The sequence below is a fragment of the Meles meles genome, chromosome 9 (assembly GCF_922984935.1).
Source record: "Meles meles chromosome 9, mMelMel3.1 paternal haplotype, whole genome shotgun sequence".
NCBI classification, from domain to species: domain Eukaryota; kingdom Metazoa; phylum Chordata; class Mammalia; order Carnivora; family Mustelidae; genus Meles; species Meles meles.
In genome coordinates, this window is record NC_060074.1 from 108,013,397 (window position 1) to 108,035,130 (window position 21,734).

The following is a 21,734-nucleotide window of genomic DNA, read 5'->3' on the forward strand; positions in this document are numbered from 1 at the left end:
AAAGATAAAAGAGAAGCTACAATTGATATGAAAGAAATATAAATGCTTGTAAGAGACTACTATCAACAATTACAAGAAACAAATTGGGCAACCTAGAAAAATTGAACATTTGTGGGCAAACCCTAACATTTGATCTAAGTACTAAATATTAAAAAGAAAACTCAAAATGAATCAAAGGCTTAAATGTAAAATATAAAAATATAAAATTATTAGGATATACTTGGGAGCCCTCCTCTCTCCAGGTATCCTTATGAGAGTGGCGTGGTCTTGAAACCCTGCGTGGAGATCTCTGATGCACCGTCATGATACCCAGGGAAGACAGGGTGACCTGGAAGTCCAACTACTTCCTTAAGAATATCCAACTTTTGGATGATTATCCAAAATGCTTTTTTTTAAAAGATTTTATTTATTTATTTGACAGAGAGAGATCACAAGTAGACAGAGAGGCAGGCAGAGAGAGAGAGAGAGAAGCAGGCTTGCTGCTGAGCAGAGAGCCCGATGCGGGATGCGATCCCAGGACCCTGAGATCATGACCTGAGCCGAAGGCAGCAGCTTAACCCACTGAGCTACCCAGGCGCCCCTTTCCAAAATGCTTCATTGTGGGAACAGACAATATGAGTTCAAAGCAGATGCAACAGATCACCACGTCCCTCTGTGGTAATGCAAGAGCACCATGATGTGCAATGCCATCTGAGGATATCTGGAGAACAACCCAGCTCTGGAAAATCTATTACCTCATATCTGGGAGAATGTGGGCTTTGTGTTCACCAAGGTGGACCTCACTGAGATGAGGGACATGCTTCTGGCCAATACAATGCTAGGGGCCACCCATGCTGGTGCCATAGCCCCAAGTGAGGTCACTGTACCAGCTCAGAACACTGGTCTGGGGTCCAAGAAGACGTACTTATTCCAGGCTTTAGGCATCACCACTAAAATCTCCAGAGGCACCATTGAAATCCTGAGTGATGTGCAGTTGATTAACAGGAGACCAAGTGAGAGCCAGCAAAGCCACACTGCTGAGCATGCTGAACATCTCCCCTTTCTCCTTTGGGCTGATCAATAGCAAGTGTTTGGCAATGGCAGGATCTACAAACCCTGAAGTGCTTGACATCATGGAGGAAACTCTGCTATCTCACTTCCTGAAGGGTGTCTGCCATGTTGCCAGCATGTCTGCAGATAGGGTACCCGGCTGTTCCATCAATGCCCCATTCTATAGTCAATGCACATGAGTAGATTCTGGCTTTGTCTGTGGAGACTGATTACACCTGCCACTTGCTGAAAAGGTCAAGATCAGGAAGGGTCCGAGGAGTCAGACAATGAGATGGGATTTGCTCTCTTTGACTAATTACTAAAAAACAACCAATTAAAACAAGTTTATTTGTGAAACAAGCAAATAAAGTATTAATTCTCTTGAAAAAAATATATACACAGAAGAAAAACTCATAAAATATGTCTAGGTAAAGAGTTCTCAGACTTGTCACCAAAATTAAGATCCATAAAGGAAAAATTGAAAGATTAAACATCATAAAAAAGAAAAACTGTTGTCCTCCAAAATATCTCACTACAATAAGGATGAAAAGTCAAGTTACAGAATGAGAGAAAATATTTGCAAACCACGTGTCAAAAACAGGATGTTATCTAGAATGTATAAAAACTCAAAACTCAAAAAAAAAATTCCTTTTGAAAAATGGGCAGAAAACATGAAGGGACATTTCCTTAAAAAGAACATACAGTTAGCAAATAATCACATGAAAAGATGTTCAACATCATTAGGCATTAAGGAAATGCAAATTAAAATCTGAATGAGATATCACTACACACTTATCAGAATGGTTAAAATAAAAATAGTGACAGCAGACGTCATTGGGAATTGTTTTTTTAATTAGTTTATTTATTTTTTCAGCGTAACAGTATTCATTGTTTTTGCACAACACCCAGTGCTCCATGCAATACGTGCCCTCCCTATTACCCACCACCTGGTTCCCCCAAACTCCCACCCCCGCCCCTTCAAAACCCTCAGGTAGTTTTTCAGAGTCCATAGTCTCTTATGGTTCGCCTCCCCTTGCAATTTCCCTCAACTTCCTTCTCCTCTCCATCTCCCAATGTCCTCCATGTCATTTGTTAGGCTCCACAAATAAGTGAAACCATATGATACTTGACTCTCTCTGCTTGACTTATTTCACTCAGCATAATCACTTCCAGTACCATCATGTTGCTACAAAAGTTGGGTATTCATCCTTTCTTTTTTTTTTTTTTTTTTTTTAATAAACATATAATGTATTTTTATCCTCAGGGGTACAGGTCTGTGAATCAGCAGGTTTACACACTTCACAACACTCACCATAGCACATACCCTATCCAATGTCCATAACCCCCTCCCCCTCTCCCAACCCCACCTCCCCCCAGCAACCCCCAGTTTGTTTTGTGAGATTAAGAGTCATTTATGGTTTGTCTCCCTCCCAATCCCATCTTGTTTCATTTATTCTTCTGCTAACCCCCTAACCCCCCATGTTGCTTCTCCACGTCCTCATATCAGGGAGATCATATGATAGTTGTCTTTCTCCGATTGATTTATTTCACTAAGCATGATACCCTCTAGTTCCATCCACATCATCGCAAATGGCAAGATTTCATTCCTTTTGATGGCTGCATAGTATTCCATTGTGTATATATACCACCTCTTCTTTATCCATTCATCTGTTGATGGACATCTAGGTTCTTTCCATAGTCTGGCTATTGTAGACATTGCTGCTATAAACATTCGGGTACACGTGCCCCTTTGGATCACTATGTTTGTATCTTTAGGGTAAATACCCAGTAGTGCAATTGCTGGGTCACAGGGTAGTTCTATTTTCAACATTTTGAGGAACCTCCATGCTGTTTTCCAGAGTGGTTGCACCAGCTTGCATTCCCACCAACATCCTCGCCAGCATCTGTCATTTCCTGACTTGTTAATTTTAGCCATTCTGACTGGTGTGAGGTGATATCTCATTGTGGTTTTGATTTGTATTTCCCTGATGCCGAGTGATGTGGAGCACTTTTTCATCTGTCTGTTGGCCATCTGGATGTCTTCTTTGCAGAAATGTCTGTTCATGTCCTCTACCCATTTCTTGATTGGATTGTTTTTCTTTGGGTGTTGAGTTTGCTACGTTCCTTATAGATTTTGGATACTAGCCCTTTATCTGATATGTTGTTTGCAAATATCGTCTCCCATTCTGTCAGTTGTCTTTTGGTTGTGTTAACTGTTTCCTTTGCTGTGCAAAAGCTTTTGATCTTGATGAAATCCCAATAGTTCATTTTTGTCCTTGCTTCCCTTGCCTTTGCCGATGTTCCTAGGAAGATGTTGCTGCGGCTAAGGTCGAAGAGGTTGCTGCCTGCATTCTCCTCAAGGATTTTGATGGATTCTTTTCTCACATTGAGGTCCTTCATCCATTTTGAGTCTATTTTCGTGTGTGGTGTAAGAAAGTGGTCCAATTTCATTTTTCTGCATGTGGCTGTCCAATTTTCCCAGCACCATTTATTGAAGAGGCTGTCTTTTTTCCATTGGACATTCTTTCCTGCTTTGTCGAAGATTAGTTGACCATAGAGTTGAGGGTCTATTTCTGGGCTCTCTATTCTGTTCCATTGATCTATGTGTCTGTTTTTGTGCCAGTACCATGCTGTCTTGATGATGACAGCTTTGTAATAGAGCTTGAAGACTGGAATTGTGATGCCACCAACGTTGGCTTTCTTTTTCAATATTCCTTTGGCTATTCGAGGTCTTTTCTAGTTCCATATAAATTTTAGGATTATTTGTTCCATTTCTTTGAAAAAAATGGATGGTATTTTGATAGGGATTGCATTAAATGTGTAGATTGCTTTAGGTAGCATAGACATTTTCACAATATTTATTCTTCCAATCCAGGAGCATGGAACATTTTTCCATTTTTTGTGTCTTCCTCAATTTCTTTCATGAGTACTTTATAGTTTTCTGCATATAGATTCTTAGCCTCTTTGGTTAGGTTTATTCCTAGGTATCTTATAGTTTTGGGTGCAATTGTAAATGGGATTGACTCCTTCATTTCTCTTTCTTCTGTCTTCTTGTTGATGTACAGAAATGCATCTGATTTCTGTGCATTGATTATATCCTGACACTTTACTGAATTCCTGGACAAGTTCTAGCAGTTTTGGAGTGGAGTCTTTTGGGTTTTCCACATATAGTATCATATCATCTGCGAAGAGTGATAGTTTGACTTCTTTGCCAATTTAAATGCCTTTAATTAGTTTTTGTTGTCTGATTGCTGAGGCTAAGACTTCTAGTACTATGTTGAATAGCAGTGGTGATAATGGAAATCCCTGCTGTGTTCCTGACCTTAACGGAAAAAATTTCAGTTTTTCTCCATTGAGAATTATATTTGTGGTGGGTTTTTCATAGATGGCTTTGATAATCTATCTGCACACTTTGAAGAGTTTTGATTAGGAAGGGATGCTGTACTTTGTCATATGCTTTTTAGCATCTATTGAGAGTATCATATAGTTCTTGTTCTTTCTTTTATTAATGTGTCCTATCACATTGATTGATTTGTGGATGTTGAACCAACCCTGCAGCCCTGGAATAAATCCCACTTGATCGTGGTGAATAATCCTTTTAATGTACTGTTGAATCCTATTGGCTAGTATTTTGGTGAGAATTTTTGCATTTGTGTTCATCAAGGATATTGGTCTGTAGTTCTCTTTTTTGGTGGGATCCTTGTCTGGTTTGGGGATCAAGGTGATGCTGGCCTCATAAAATGAGTTTGGAAGTTTTCCTTCCATTTCTATTTTTTGGAACAGTTTCAGGAGAATAGGAATTAGTTCTTCTTTAAATGTGTGGTAGAATTCCCCTGGGAAGCCGTCTGGCCCTGGCCTTTTGTTTGTTTGGAGATATTTGATGACTGTTTCAATCTCCTTACTGGTTATGGGCCTGTTCAGGTTTTCTATTTCTTCCTGGTTCAGTTGGGGTAGTTTATATGTCTCTAGGAATGCATCCATTTCTTCCAGATTGTCCAATTTGTTGGCGTAGAGTTGCTCATAGTATGTTCTTATAATTGTCTGTATTTCTTTGGTGTTAGTTGTGATCTCTCCTCTTTCATTCATGATTTTACTTATTTGGGTCTTTTCTCTTTTCTTTTTGATAAGTCTGGTCAGGGGTTTATCAATGTTATTGATTCCTTCAAAGAACCATCTCCTAGTTTCATTGATGTTTTCTATTGTTTTTTTTGGTTTCTATTTCGTTGTTTTCTGCTCTGATCTTTATGATTTCTCTACTCCTGCTGTGTTTAGGGTTTTGTTCTTGTTCTTCCTCCAGCTCCTTTAGCTGTAGGGTTAGGTTGTGTACTTGGGACCTTTCTTGTTTCTTGAGAAAGGCTTGTACCGCTATGTATTTTCCTCTCAGGACTGCCTTTGCTGTGTCCCACAGATTTTGAACCGTTGTGTTTTCATTATCATTTGTTTCCATGAACTTTTTCAATTCTTTTTTAATTTCCTGGTTGACCCATTCATTCTTTAGAAGTATGCTGTTTAGTCTCCATGTATTTGGGTTCTTTCCAGCTTTCCTCTTGTGATTGAGTTCTAGCATCAGAGCATGGTGGTCTGAAAATATGCAGGGAATGATCCAAATCTTTTGATACTGGTTGAGACCTGATTTGTAACCCAGGATGTGATCTATTCTGGAGAATGTTCCATGTGCACTAGAGAAGAATGTGTTTTCTGTTGCTTTGGGATGAAATGTTCTGAATATATCTGTGATGTCCATCTGGTCCAGTGTGTCATTTAAGGCCTTTATTTCCTTGTTGATCTTTTGCTTGGATGATCTGTCCATTTCAGTGAGGGGAGTGTTCAAGTCCCCTACTATTATTGTATTATTATTGATGTGTTTCTTTGATTTTGTTATTAATTGGTTGATATAGTTGGCTGCTCCCACGTTAGGGGCATAGATATTTAAAATTGTTAGATCTTCTTGTTGGACAGACCCTTTGAGTAGGATATAGTGTCCTTCCTCATCTCTTATAAAAGTCTTTGGCTTAAATCTAATTGATCTGATATAAGGATTGCCACCCCAGCTTTCTTCTGATGCCCATTAGCATGGTAAATTGTTTTCCACCCCCTCACTTTAAATCTGGAAGTGTCTTTGCATCTATAATGTGTTTCTTCTAGGCAACATATTGATGGGTTTTGTTTTTTTTATCCATTCTGATACCCTGTGTCTTTTGATTGGGGCATTTTAGCTCATTAACATTCAGGGTAACTATTGAGAGATATGAATTTAGTGCCATTATTAGCCTGTAAGGTGACTGTTACTGTATATTGTCTCTGTACCTTTCTTATATACTACTTTCAGGCTCTCTCTTTGCTTAGAGGACCCCTTTCAATATTTCCTGTAGAGCTGGTTTGGTCTTTGCAAATTCTTTCAGTTTTTGTTTGTCCTGGAAGCTTTTCATCTCTCCTTCTATTTTCAATGATAGCCTAGCTGGATAGAGTATTCTTGGTTGTGTGTTTTTCTCGGTTAGTGCTCTGAATATATCATGCCAGCTCTTTCTGGCCTGCCAGGTCTCTGTGGATAAGTCTGCTGCCGATCTAATATTTTTACCATTCTATGTTACAGACTTCTTTTCCTGGGCTGCTTTCAGGATTTTCTTTTTGTCACTAAGACTTGTAAATTTTACTATTAGGTGACGGGGTGTGGACCTATTCTTGTTGACTTTGAGGGGGGTTCTCTGCATCTCCTGGATTTTGATGCTTGTTCCCTTTGCCATATTTGGGAAATTCTCTCCAATAATTATCTCCAATAGACCTTCTGCTCCCCTCTCTCTTTCTTCTTCTTCTGGAATCCCAATTATTCTAATGTTGTTTCATCTTATGGTGCCACTTATCTCTCGAATTCTCCCCTCGTGGTCCAGTAGCTGTTTGTCCCTCTTTTGCTTGGCTTCTTTATTCTCTGTCATTTGGTCTTCTATATCACTAATTCTTTCTTCTGCCTCATTGATCCTAGCAGTGAGAGTCTCCATTTTTGATTGCACCTCATTAATAGCTTTTTTGATTTCAACTTGGTTAGATTTTAGTTCTTTAATTTCTCCAGATAGGGCTTTTATATCTCTAGAGAGGGTTTCTCTAATATCTTCCATGCCTTTTTCGAGCCCGGCTAGAACATTCAGAATCGTCATTCTGAAATCTTGATCTGACATATTACCTATGTCTGTGTTGATTAGGTCCCTAGTCTTCGGTACTGCCTCTTGTTCTTTTGTTTGTGGTGATTTTTTTCTGCTTGTCATTTTGTCCAGATAAGAGAATATGAAGGATCAAATAAAATACTAAAGGGTGGCAAAGTCCACAGAAAAATGTGCTGTAACCAAATCAGAAGAAACCCCAAATTGTGGGGGGGGGGGTAAAGGGGATAAAAAAAGGTTCAGAAAAAAAAAAGAAAAAGAAAAAATTTTAAAAATAAAACAAATAAAGAAAAAATATAAAAAAGAAAGAAAAAAATATATTTTAGATAAACTAGTCAAAAACGTTAAAAAAAGAAAAGGGTAAAAGTTTTAAAAAATGTAGCAGAAGAAGAAAAAAGAAAGAAAAAAAATTGAAAAAAAATTGAATTAACAGCAAAAGTAAAGAATCATGGGGAGAAACCCATGAGTTCCATGCTTTGCTTTTTCCTCCTCTGGAATTCCGCTTCTGTCTTAGGTATTGAACCTGCTTTCCTTGATAGATGAAGTTCGTCCTGGCTGGATATTTTTTGATCTTCTGGGGGAGGGGCCGTTGTAGTTACTCTCAAGTTTCTTTGCCTGAGGCAGAATTGCACCGCCCATACCAGGGGCCAGATGAAATAATCTGCTCAGATTCGTTTTTCGGAGCTTCTGTTCTCTGAATGTTTTTCCATAGAGTTCCGGAGGACGGGAATGAAAATGGCGGCCTCCCAGTCTCCGGCCTGGAAGAGACGAAAGCCCAGAGCCCCACTCCTCACTGCGCCCCCAGAGGACAGCACCCAATCCATCCCATATCCCCAGCCTCTAGCCGCGCTCCGAGCTCACCCAGCCCGCGACCAGTTCAAGGTAACCCTGAGCTGAGAGTTCAGTCCTCGACTCTGTCTCTGCAGCCGGCTTCTCCGTTCTAACACCTGCAAACTCCGTGACACTCTGACACCCCCGATCCTTCTGTGACCCAGCGGGACCTGGGGCCACGCTGACCCCATGTGGACTTCACCCTGGGTTAGCCTCTGGAGCAATGTGCCTCAGTGGAACAGACTTTTAAAAGTCCTGATTTTGTGCTCCGTTGCTCCGCTGCTTGCCGGGAGCCGGCCCCTCCTCCCCCAGTCTTTCTTCCCGTCGTTTTGGATTCACTTCTCCGCCAGTCCTACCTTTCAGAAAGTGGTTGATTTTCTGTTTCTAGAATTGCTGTTCTTCTTCTCTTCGATCTCCCGTTAGATTTGTAGGTGTTTGCAATGCTTAGATAAGCTATCGAGCTACGTGATATAGTCTCAGCCTGCTATTTCTACACCATCTTGACTCCTCCTCTCTATCATTGGGAATTTAATTAATATGTTATACTCCTCTGTAAAACAGTTGACAGTTTCTTTAAAAATAAATGAATAAATAAATAAATATAAACAAAACATGCAATTATCTTGCTACCCATCGATTATACTCCTAGGGTTTTAACCAAAATCAGTGAGGACATGTGTAGTCTACACTAAAACCTGAATATGAATCTTTATAGCAGCTTTATTCATAAAAGCCCCAAATAATATCACCCAGTACTTTAATGGGTAAATAACTAAACTGTTGTGCATCCCGAACATGGGATACTATTTAGCAATCAAAAGGGATCAACTACTAACACAGAAGAATCTGGTAAAGCTGAGAATTATGATGAGTGAAACAAGGAAAAGCAAAAATGTTACATACTATATGATTTCATTTATGTAACATTATGGAATGACAAAATTATAGAAATGAAGAACTGATTACTGATTTTTAGGAGAAGTGGGGGCCAAAGGGAAACAGGCATGGTTATACAAAAGCAACATAGTAGATCTTTTTTTGTAGATAAGTGTTTCATTTGGAGGATGTATCAAAGTCATCATTCTGGATATGATATTGTACTATAGTTTTGCAGCATGTTACCATGGGAGGAAATTGGGTAAGGTATACACAGGATCTCTCTGTATTGTTTCTTATAATTGCATGTGGATATACAATTATCCTAAAAAAATTCAGTGAGAAAAAGAAAAGAAAGGAAAAGAAAGCAGGAAATTGAGAGGGCTCCAAGGGAGCCATACGTGACATAACTAGTTGGAACAAAAATTCTAACATGTTATGAATATAAAGAAGGATCATCACATCCCCACAATACCAAACCCCCCAAAAGGCAAAAATAGTGTAAATTTATTCCAAGTTGAGTTGCAGTTAATCAATACATCATCATGAATGGAACTTATGTTAACTGTGGCAAAAGCATAGAGAAAGCCATTTCCTTTCATTTTGCTCACTCCTGAGCTAAATGAATTAACAAATCGTGCTCTCATGTGACAGTTGTCATGAGATTACATCTCCAAGAACTTTCAGCAGAGAGAAGGGAAAAAATAAGTGTAAGTCTAAAGTCTACAGAGGGACTTCTGGGTGACTCAGAGGGTTAAGCCTCTGCCTTCGGCTCAAGTCATGATCTCAGGGTCCTGGGATAGAGTCCCGCATCAGGCTCTCTGCTCAGCAGAGAGCCTTCTTCCCCCTCTTTCTCTGCCTGCCTCTCTGCCTACTTGTGATCTCTCTCTCTGTCAAATAAATAAAATCTTAAAAAATAAAAAATAAAAAAATAATAAACTCTACCCGACAGTCCCTTTGACACTGAGAATGATATATTTTACATGTTAAATGTGAAACAAAAAACACCCCCTTCATGATGAAATGTGGAATTACCTGTAAAAGATAAAATTGTGAGGTAGATGAAATTATAAGTGTAAAGATCACTGAAGCGTTGCAGAAATGTGATATACACATCTAAATTTTTGGATCACACTTTTTTCATTTTATATATATATATATATATAAATATAAATAAATGGCTGTGTTTTATACATTTCAAATATATACTTGGCTGTGTTTCTTTTGGTGATGGTGTTAAAATAATTGAAGAAGTTAATTATCACATTTGCACCTGAACCTTTTTTATTTGACATCACTGTGACAATTGAGAGCAAATTGTATTGACAGGTCCTTCTTAAACATGGTTATGCAAAAACATACCATCCAGAATCAATTAATGTTGGATATCATATTCAATTTTATGGAAATCTAAAGCTCAGTAAAATAAGTATTCAAGCTACCCAGAAGATAAAGCTAGTGGCAGTAACAGGCAATGTTTTCTTATATATTCATATTTATGGTTAAACGGTAGAAAGTTTGCAAAGATTTGAGGATTGCTCAAAGAATACTGGTACCATAGAATTTAATTGTATTTAATTATATATTATATTTATATATTATCAATTGTATGTAATTATGTTTAATTATATATTTAATTATAATTATGTATGTGTGTTTGTGTGTTTACATGTGTATATGAGATTGATTAGTAACTGTGGTCACACCATTGTAGCCATTCATATGGTTATGAATACAAGGATGTAAAGAATTCCTCTTTTAACATTTTAATGGCTACACATAGCATGTGTACTTTGAGAAATCCTAACTGAAATACTGACAAGACAAGAAATAATTTTTCCTTAGCAACACACACATAAATACCCTGTAAAACTAAAGATGTTATTTGAAGCAACACACACGTAAATACCCTGTAAAAATAAAGATGTTATTTGAACATCAAATAAAAGAAACATGGCATAATAGTTCCCCAAGGAGAAAGCAGTAACAGCCCCACAGACCAAATTCAAGCATTTTTACTGTATGCATGTGCATGAAAATTAAGTAAATAGAAGTCTAAACTCATTCTTGGGTTTCAAATTACTTATTAGTAAATTTAGGCAACTTTTCCAATATTGTAACTTTACAGCAATTTGTTCCTGTTCATATTTTGAATAGTTACACCTATACTACAAACTCTGGTCCTCTGAATCTAATCTTCCACATCCCAAACTTCATCTGTTTTTACAGACTTCAAAATTTTATATTCCTGATTTAAATCTGATCAATAAAGTAAGGGTTTCTACTTTATGCTCCCAAAATCTCTAAATAGAATTTTAGGAAGATGATATTTGTTTTGTTCAATGTTGGGGGTTTTTCTTACAAGATTTCTTAGCACCTTATTATATTTTAATACTATTTGACTGGATAGATTCAGGAGATTGAGGTATGATATGCATATAACACTTAAGTTTCCACCTCCTCTTTGTGAACTTTAAAAGTTCCAGAGGATCCAGTATTTTAATTCTCTTTCTACTTCTTTTTACTTAACATATATCCCTACCTTTAGTCTCTTCTAATTTCTGGCCAGATTATACAAAGTCACAGGAATCATCTTCCTTAAATTCTGTCTTCAAATTGAGTTTCAAACCCAAAGGCCCCTAGTGTTTTTGCAGCCAAAAAAAAAAAAAACAAAAAAAAAAAAAAACAAAAACAAAAACAAAAAGCCTGAAATGCTAACCTGTACATTAGTGTTATTTTTGTGTGGTTTGATTAGCTAATGTGGAGAAAATTTTTATTAATCCTTAGGTCCATACTGTGCTTTTCAAGGTTCTTGTTTCTGAAATTGAAAATAGACATGTTTTTCCTAATATTTGTGTTGATTTGTCATGTTTGAACTGGAATTCAAATTTAGTTCAAATCAGAAATCTTTCCTAGAAATTTTGTCTCAGTTTTAAATAACCTTTGCCATACCCATTCTGGTATTTCTCTTTCTGTCTTTAGTATAATTGTTTTTAAAACCTACATTGGGATGTATTTACTAGTATGTACCATTTTCTTCCTCTTCTTTATGTTATTAGAGTCTGAGAAGCAGTGGGTTATGTATGATCCATCGAAATAACCTTTTAAGTGTCAGGTAGAAAAGGGCTAATAATGTATTTGATTCTGGATCACTCAGTTCAACTCCAAAACCCAAAGAGCAACAAAGAGATATAATTTGTGTTTGTCCTTTTCGAAAGAAAGTGAAGAAACTCTTGGGGTACCTGAATGGCTCAGACACTTAAGCACCTGACTCTTGGTTTATGTTCAGGTCATGATCTCAGGGTCATGGGATCAAGCCCCATGCCTGGCTCTGGACTCAGTGGAAAATCGGCTTGACATGACATTCTCTCCCTCTCTCTCTCTCTCTCTAAAATAGATAAATAAATCTTAAAAAAAAAAAAAAGAAAAAGTGATGAAATTCTGATTTGGAAGAAAATTTATTATATCAATTCTAGTGAAAGAAAAGTCTCAGATGTAGGTTGGAAAGAAACTAGAGTAAGAGAAGTCAGCTCTTATAACTTGTAGGTGATTGGACATCACGGTCTTCAGTGGCAGACATGAGGATATGTATAATAATGATGATCAAATTCATCATCCTCTCTTGGGCTTGGTCAGACTCATTTCAAGTAGCTTCGACTGGCTGGAGACCCCATGCAGCTTGGAAGCAAAGAAAACCAGCTATTCTTGACTGACCAACATTAAACAGCATATATCTCCTGATGATTAGTTTTCTGCTAATTTGAAATAGTGGTCTGGATATCATTGTATTAAATAGTGACATGGTTAACATCTCATGTGGATAGATCTGTCTTACGACATTCCACGGAGTAGGGAGTCACAGTGTTGCCAGACAACAGGTCCTCAAAAATATGAAATATAATTAATGTTTGCATTTCTGATATAGCAGATCAGCTATCTTTTTCTATCCCAATTTATCATTCACAGAAACTTTGAAAATATATGCAACTCTACAGACATTTTTGCAAAAGTAAGACTTTTCTCATCTATTTGTTATACACCCCAAGTTAATATTTTACTTTTTGCATTTCAGAGTTTTTTTTTTAAATCTGTTTATGATGCACACAGGGATTTTGTGCTAATTATTTTGGGAATGAAAGTTATTCTTTTTTTTTTTCCTAACAAGTGATAAAACTGGCCCAGTGCCATGTACTTTGTCTACTGCCAATAAAAAATCAGAACTAGTTTCTCATTCTGAATTCTATTTTTTTTAACTTGGCTATTTTAAAACAGGGTTTTAGAAGAAGCTTTAATAATATTCCTAATATTATACTATACACTTGAAAATTTGCATTTATTTCAATTTTTTCTACATGAATAATTACAATCAAGTGTTATATGAGAATAATGAACCACTTTTTATTACACCATAATGTAGTAATCAGGGTTTCGAAGTTTTCAAATATAAAACTGCATTGTGAATTCAATGAAAAACAAGATAGAAGAAAATGTGTTTGTTTCTAATGCATAGTACTTCCAACAAAGCAAAACATATTTACAAATGTCTTGGGAAATAGTGAGGTTCTTATCAAGTAAAGGATAGGAAATAGGAAGCAATTTACACTATTCCTTATTAGTAATTCAAGATATGTAACTGTGCATGAAACTCCCCACAGGATGTTGTTACAATTGACTGAATAAACATTAAACAAAAATGAAATCCTCGCAGTTTCACTACCGACCAGTAACCATTCCACTCTTCATTAGCTTATAGAAGTTTAAGTTTCTCATTTGTTAGAGAAACACAATAAATACAGCTTAAGTAAGAACAGCATTTTCCCAAAATGGTAGACATGCCTTCTAGTAAACAAGGAAACATTAGCAGAAGTGCACACATAGTTGGCAACATATTTGAATTATCTTCGTTAATAATTTTGTAATTCATCAACATCCTCTTGCCAGTATGTTCTTGGGAAAAATATCAGTGAGTAGTGACCCACCGTTTAAGATTTAGTGGTCGGTGTGTTTATTTGACCTTGTTATTTTTCTGTATTTTTATCCATATTTAAAAATAATAAATACAAATTAAGAAAATAATCCCAGCAAAGTTATCCTAATGTTGAGTTTTTTCTAACCAAACTTATTCCAATCATAAAAATAAGCAAAAATTGTTATACTTAGCATTTATATACATTTAACAACCCTTGTGATGGTATTTGTTTGGCATTTCTTAATTTATCCTGACAACTCAGCATATATGACTTTTTTTTTTCTTTTTTTGAGTAAAGGATCTGATTGTTATGGCCAGGGGCTAAGTATTGGAGCAGCTGACATGAGACAGTTGGAATTGGCTATGAAAGGTAAATGACTCATGAAAGGAACAAAATAACAAGAGCAATAAACTATGCCAAAGTTACTTGACCACCCATCAGATACAAAATTAACCCAGGTATACTCATCTTAATTACATAAAAAGCCTGTTTTTTCTCAATTCATGTCAGCCTGGAGGTAAAACTAGTGTCACACGAACAGTTGTTCAGAAAGTGTTTTCATAACAGAAAGAGTTGTGTAACATTTAAAAAAAAAAAACTCTTAATAAGAAAAACATTGCTAAAAATTGGTCAGAGGATAGAAGTAATTTCTTCTATGAAAGAACAAGGCAAAGGTCCAATAAATATATTTAAATTATTTTCAGTCTGATTGATAATTATATAAATAAAGTGACATACACTCATAATGTAGGGATGATATCAGAATGTCACTGGGAGCTCTGGAAACTAAATTTCATACATGACTGGTGGCATTTGGAAAACATGAATCGAAAGTCTGAACTTTGCGCACCCTGACTTAGCAATTATATTTCTGGTATTTATGATAAAAATGTAATAAAAGCTTATTTAAAATTATTTTAAATATTTAAAATAAATATTTTATTTTATTTATTTAAAATTTATATATTCAATTAATATTAAATTAATTTGATTGATTAATTAATTTATTTATTATTAATAACAATTGATAATTATTATATATTTATATTATATAATATATGATTATGTTATAATAACAATCAATAAACGACATAATTAAATATTAAATAATAACTAAATTAATTAATTCAATTTATTTTTATTAATTTTATTAATTACATATCATAATGATTTTATTGATTATAAAATCATAAAATTATAAATATAATTATATAATTATATATAATATAATTAATATCATAAAATTATAATTATTGATTATTAATTTATAAAATTATAAAACTATATGTTGTAATGATTTTATTAATTATATTGAATAATTATAAAAATTAATTAATATTAATATTGATTAAATAAATTAATAAATTAATTTATTTAAAATTATAAATATACTTTGAGATAATGACAACTTGAGAAAACATCCCTAACTTTCCAATAGCAGAGAATGGGTCATATAAATTATGGTGTATACATATAGTAAATTGTTAAATTTGCATGTAAAGAAATATTTATTAACATGTTAAAATATTTTCAATAAATATTGTTGATAAAGGCCACAGATGTCATGTACAGCATGGCCTATTAAGCTAATAGACTTAATCAAGGCTTAGAGAAGTGACTATAGCAAAAGTCAATTATACATTTGACAAAGGAAAAGATATACCATATGTTATATATAGTAAAACATATGTCATAAAAACATGTCAAAAATTGAGGGGCTTTTTTTTTTAAATTTTATTGTTTTATTTTATTTGAGAGAGAGAGCTAGAGCACAAGCAACAGGAGTTGGGGGATGGCAAAGGGAGAGGGGGAAGCAAGCTCCCAGCAGGAAGCCAGAGGACTCAATGACACAGAGACCTGGGGTTCCATCCCAGGACCTATGTCCCAGAACCCTGGGATCATGAACTGAGCCAAGGGCAGACACTTAACCAAATAAGCCACCCAGGTGCCTCTTCAGAGACTTTTAAAAATACACTTTAAAAAAAAATTTAGAACAGTTTTAGACTTACAGAAAAATTACAGAGACAATATAGAAAGTTCAAATATATTCCATACGTGGTTTCTCTTATTAATAACTTCCAATGGTAAGCTCCATTAGCTACAATTGATGAGCCCCTACTCATACATAATTATTAATCCATGTCCAGAGTTTATTCAGATTTCATTAGGTTTTCCCTGTCCTTCTTTTCTGTTCTGAGATCCCGTTCTGGTTACCAACTTGCACTTGATGGTCATGTCTTCTTAGGCTTCTCTCAGCTGTAACAGTTTCTGAGATTTTTCTTGCTTTTGATGACCTTGACAGTGTTAAGTAGTGTTTGTCAGGTGTTTCGTCAGATGTGCCTGAGTTGGGATTTTTCTGATGTTTTTCTCATGATTAGACTGGGGCTACGAGCTTTGGGGAAGAAGGTCACGGAGGTAAAGTGCCATTTTCATCACATCCCATAGTACACACTATGAGCATGATTAATAACTGTTGGTATAACTTCATCATCTGACTGAGGTAGTGTCTGTCACGTACTGGAAATCACCTATGTCTTCTCCCTTTGCTTCTAGATCCCCCAGCTGACAGAACAAAGAAATATGTGTGTGTGTCCCAACCCATCTATATAATCAGATCTATACATATTTGTATATTTATATTTCTTCATATAATGGAAATGATTTCATAATGGTATTTCTAACACTAATTCATTACCATATATATCATTCTACTAAGCTCCAACTCTAACAGTGAGAAACCTCTCTCTCCATTAAGCATCCACACATAGAATTATTTACTTTGGTAGTTGATTTTTTGGTGAAACTCCTTTTTATCGTTGTCCAGGGAATGAGGCTGTCTAGATTTTACCTTGTCTAAGGATTTGTTCTTTAGTCATTTCAAGATTGATGCCGACTGACAAGAAGCCCAAGCAGAATCCAAACACTCTGAAGGAGCTATTATGTTTATTCACTGGGAATTTAATTAACAGCTGAAGAAATTCAAGTCTTACTCACAGTGCTATATTCTCACAGTTGTTTACTCATAAGCTCTGTTTGCCTACTCCTTTTTTTCTTTCAACACAAGATACAGCATTTAGAGCTCATAAGAGACAAAGGGCCATAAGATTAGATTTTCCTTCTACTGACAGAAGAAACAATGAATAAACATATTTTTGTCATACGCAGTGCTTTTAATAAACATGATTTTTAACAACAATGGAAAACATTGGCTGTCTTTCTTTGATGCTTGGTATGTTTAATTTGTATATTCAATAAGATGATACATTATATATATAATAGTCAAACAACAAATAGTGTCCAGAAGTCTTATGCTTTTCTTATTTTTGAGCTTAGTTATGTCTATACAGATGGTATTTTTTCACTTTCAAATTATTCTCTAATATATTTTCATACATGTTCCAGTTATACTTTAATTGGTAGCAGTGAATATTTAAATGTAGACATATTTCTCAAACACGAATATCTTCCACCAGCAGCTAAAAACTGGTACACCCAAAATGGCTTTGTTGACAGATTTTTATTGCAAATATTTGAAAAGACTGACAATTTGATCAAAATCCTTTTAATATGACCTCTCCTTTCCAAAATAAGCCAACTCCCTAGCATGTAATTAGAGATGCTTTATAATTTGAAAATAAATTTCCACCCCAGCATTGTTTATCACTCTCTCCTTCCATGTGATATTAACACCAAATTGAACTCCAACTCAGGCCCCATAGGAATTATCACACATATTGTGATAATAAGTTACAATTAATGTGATTTTGTTGCACGATCGAAGAAGACTGGGATCTCAAGCTTCAAGCCATGGCGGTCTCATCTCAAAACTAACATGTAAACAGAATGAGAGTGCAGCGGGAAGCTCAAACAGCTTTATCAATCAGTACCATATCTGTTTAATTCACCTGTAAGTGTCCCTGTTAAATAACATTGCCTCTCTGGTGCTCCTCATGATCTTGGATGATTAAAAAGCATTTGGATAATATCTGTAATAAAATTAAGCTCACTGAGTGATGTATACCACTGAGTTCTGGGGACCAAATGAGACAAAGTTTCCAACTGTCAAATTAAGTAGAGTAAGTTATAGGAAATTAAGAATGTACTTCCACAGAGATGTAATAGATACGTTCTACTGTCGTTTGCTTTTTCTTATTTCCTTTTTGAAGATGGATGCTGACAGTTGTTTGTGAACAAGCATTGAAGGGTGTCTTTGTAGTAGAAGAGTAGAAAACAAATACAAATAGAATATGTATTCCTTTTTGTGTTACATATTTCATTAAAAATCAATTCCCAAGTTGCTTAAGCTAGAGTTAACAATATTTTTCTTTGTTTGTGTATTTCTCTTGGATTCAAAAAACAGAATTTTACCATGTGGCAATTCACATTATTGAAATCAAAGTATTGAATAAATATGTTTGAATATGTTATATCCTGTTTTTCAAAAATAGAGGCATTAATTTCATTGCACTGTGCCCAGAAAGCAACAAGCTTCTTTAGACTCAAAATGTACAAAAATTTCATCATCTGGGACTTTATTTCTAGGGCCAAAGTTTACATCAATCAAACATTTTGTTTCACGTTAGCAATACAAAAATAAGATGACATCTAAATTACAAAATAATAATAATAATAATGGCAATATGAGATTTAAAGAGATCCCACACAATTGTTCTTTGCTTTATAATGTCATCTTGCCCTAGGAGCTGGAAGTAGGGAGAGAATAATCCTGAAGCCAAGGATCTCAAGTTTCATGAAGAAATTTCATTTTAGAAAGGGTCATTTGCTTGAAAACTGGTCATGCAGTTTTGTGACACAGAAAACACATCTAATGTCAAGGGAGGAGCACAATCTGAAAGTCAGACATGTGTCTGTGTTTAATGCATTACATATTAGTTAATTTTGAAGATGTTTAAAGGCAGATTCAAATCCCAGCATGACCATAGACTATCTTTCTGCATGTGATATTAGACAGGATGCCAAAAATCTCAAAGCTTCATTTTGTTTCCTTTATGAAAAATAAGTGGGGAAATAACCTACCCCCATAGAGTTATTACGAGGAGTAAATGAGCTGATGATCTTAACACATCTAGGATAATCCCCGAACAAGCTCCCAACAGATACTATTCTCTCTTTCCATTCTCTTCTTTTTTTCTTTCATTCTTCAAAATTTTTCCCATGATGATTTAAATGGTGATGAAACTATTGTCTTCACAGAACTGCTGTGAGTATCCATGTGATATGGTTTGATAGGGTTAGGTTTGCATTATAAAGAATTGTGAAGCAGCCCTATTAATAATAGTCAATGCAGGTAGAGAAAAGATCTAAATAAACTTTAATATATTTCCAGTTTTTGGACATAAATATTTGGGACATATTATGATTGTGTGTTTGGTAAATATCTGCATATTTCATTGTTATTTATCTCCATTCAGTTTGCTGTCTCCAAACCCATAGACCATCTACTTCTAGCTGCGGTGGAGCCTAAAGGGATAGCTATTGAAATTGCCTCTGGCTTTATTATTGTCTTCTACAACTGGGCTTGGGAAACAGATTTTATTTTGGCATTAGCAAAATAGATATTTGCTTACCAGAGATTGCCCAAAATAGCTCTCCCACTGGCGTTCCTAAGTATCAGTGTTTTTATTTTTGTCATCTTAAAAAAATGTCAGTTTTTCTGGGGAAAATGGGAATTAAACAGCAATTACATTTTTTTTCTTGACATTAATTCATTTCTTTAAAATAGGGAAGCTCATTTGAAATAGATTTTTTTTTTAAGATTTTTATTTATTTATTTTGAGAGAGAGAGTGTGAGAGACAGCATGAGAGGGGAGGTCAGAGGGAGCAACAGACTCCCCATAGAGCTGGGAGCCCGATATGAGACTTGATCCCAGGACTCTGGAACCATGACCTGAGCCAAAGGCAGTTGCTTAACCAACTGAGCCACCCAGGCGCCCTGAAATAGATGGTTTTAATGTACAGAGGAGAGGTTTGTAACATGAGCCCTAGCTTTCATAAATATATTATTTATATATATAAGTAATATATTTTTATATATGATATATATGTATATATATACATATATATACACACAGCTCATATTTATATGTAATATGATTTATGTGTCTATATACATATAGATGTATATATACATATCTATGTAAGTTTATATATAACATGTAATATCTATCTGTCATCTCTGTACATTTCATAATGAATATGCAGGGAGACAACTTATCCAAGGTCATATAACATGTGATCAACAGAGAGTAAATTCCATCTCATTGCTGTTTGATGACAAAACCTAGACTTTGGATGGAACTGCTTTTTTTTAGAAGTCTCTGTGTAGTTTTGATACTTGATATATAAGACCTCTGTTTTTATAAAAGAAAGAAAGAAAAAGAATAGGCAATTTAAAACACCCAGGTGTGGGAATTTCCTTCACGTCTTAGAAGACAAGCCAGGAGAAGAAAGCAGGCCACAAATGTTTATTTCCAGATACTGTTTGCTAACTCACCACTCAAAAAGATTTTCACTTTGGAATAGTTTGGCACTGCATGGCAGGCTACATAAGACCAGGTAAATATTTTCTACTGAATGTTTCCTTTAAATGAAATTTTGGGTTTATATATACAAGCTGTCTTTGTGGCTCTTCAACTGTTTATGAGCTGCAGAACATTTCTTTATTTATTTTTTTTTTTCATTAAGAAGAGAAAAGAAAATTCAAGCAACACTCAAGAATACACAGCAGGATTGGGGAGGGGAGGCGAACCATAAGAGACTATGGACTCTGAAAAACAACCTGAGGGTTTTGAAGGGTCAGGGGTGGGAGGTTGGGGCAACCTGAGGGTTTTTAAGGGTCAGGGGTGGGAGGTTGGGGGAACAGGTGGTGGGTAATGGGGAGGGCACGTTTTGCATGGAGCACTGGGTGTTGTGCAAAAAGAATGAATACTGTTACACTGAAAAAATAAATAAAATGAAAAAAAAATTAACATCTAAAAAAAAAAAAAAAAAAAGAATACACAGCAGGACAGATACAACCAAAGAGTTTGCAATTATTCCCCAGAAGATGATGATTTCAGGTAATGCATTTTGTCAGTATAAGGGTTTATGACGGTGATCTAGTGGTTTCATGAAAGATTTTACTAAAATTTCAATTGCATTTTTTTGCGTAAATACACACACACAAAACATTAAGACAGTGGAAGGGAAAAGAAACCTCTATTTTACTAGCATGACTTTTGAAAAATGTTAACTGGGTCAGTTTTTTATTTTGTTTTATTGTACATTAATTAATTAATTAATCAATCAATCAGTTCTAGATTTAGCCTTTGATGTGCATGCAAGGAATATTGAAATACAATGAGTCAGAAGTCCTAAAAATCCAGACCTGGACTTTCTGCAGGCCTCAGGTGATAGCCAGTCTCCAGACTAAGGGAGGGTTCTTGATGCTTCAGTTCTCCACCACCTACATAGTGCTGCAGTTAAAATTAAATGAAGTAAACCCCACAGAGATCTTTGCACAGCATTTGATATCTACTGATCAACATTTAATGGTGATGATGATGATGATGGCAAATTGTAGGTGATGATTACTGAAGGCAGAGACTTGGAGGTGGCTGTAATCTAGCCCAGGGTCCAGGAAGATTAAAGAGACCCCAGTTTTATGTTTCTTAATGGAGGAAAACTTAGGAGTGATGGCCATCTAGAGTGTATTTCATTAAATCGGTGACTACATGAGGCCATGGATGAAGATCGAAAGGACCAGCCTTGGCCAGGGAAACTGAACTGGTCCTTTTTCGCAGAGCAGACATGTGCTCTGATCAGATTAGGTCTGATGGAGGGCAAGGACTGATTTAAAAAAAAAAAAAAAATG

The 21,734-nt window shown here is 35.5% G+C and overlaps 1 pseudogene; it reads left to right on the plus strand.

The window, feature by feature from the left end:
• The first annotated feature begins 302 nt into the window (after positions 1-302).
• Positions 303-1,352, plus strand: LOC123950452 (annotated as a pseudogene).
• Positions 1,353-21,734: the final 20,382 nt, after the last annotated feature.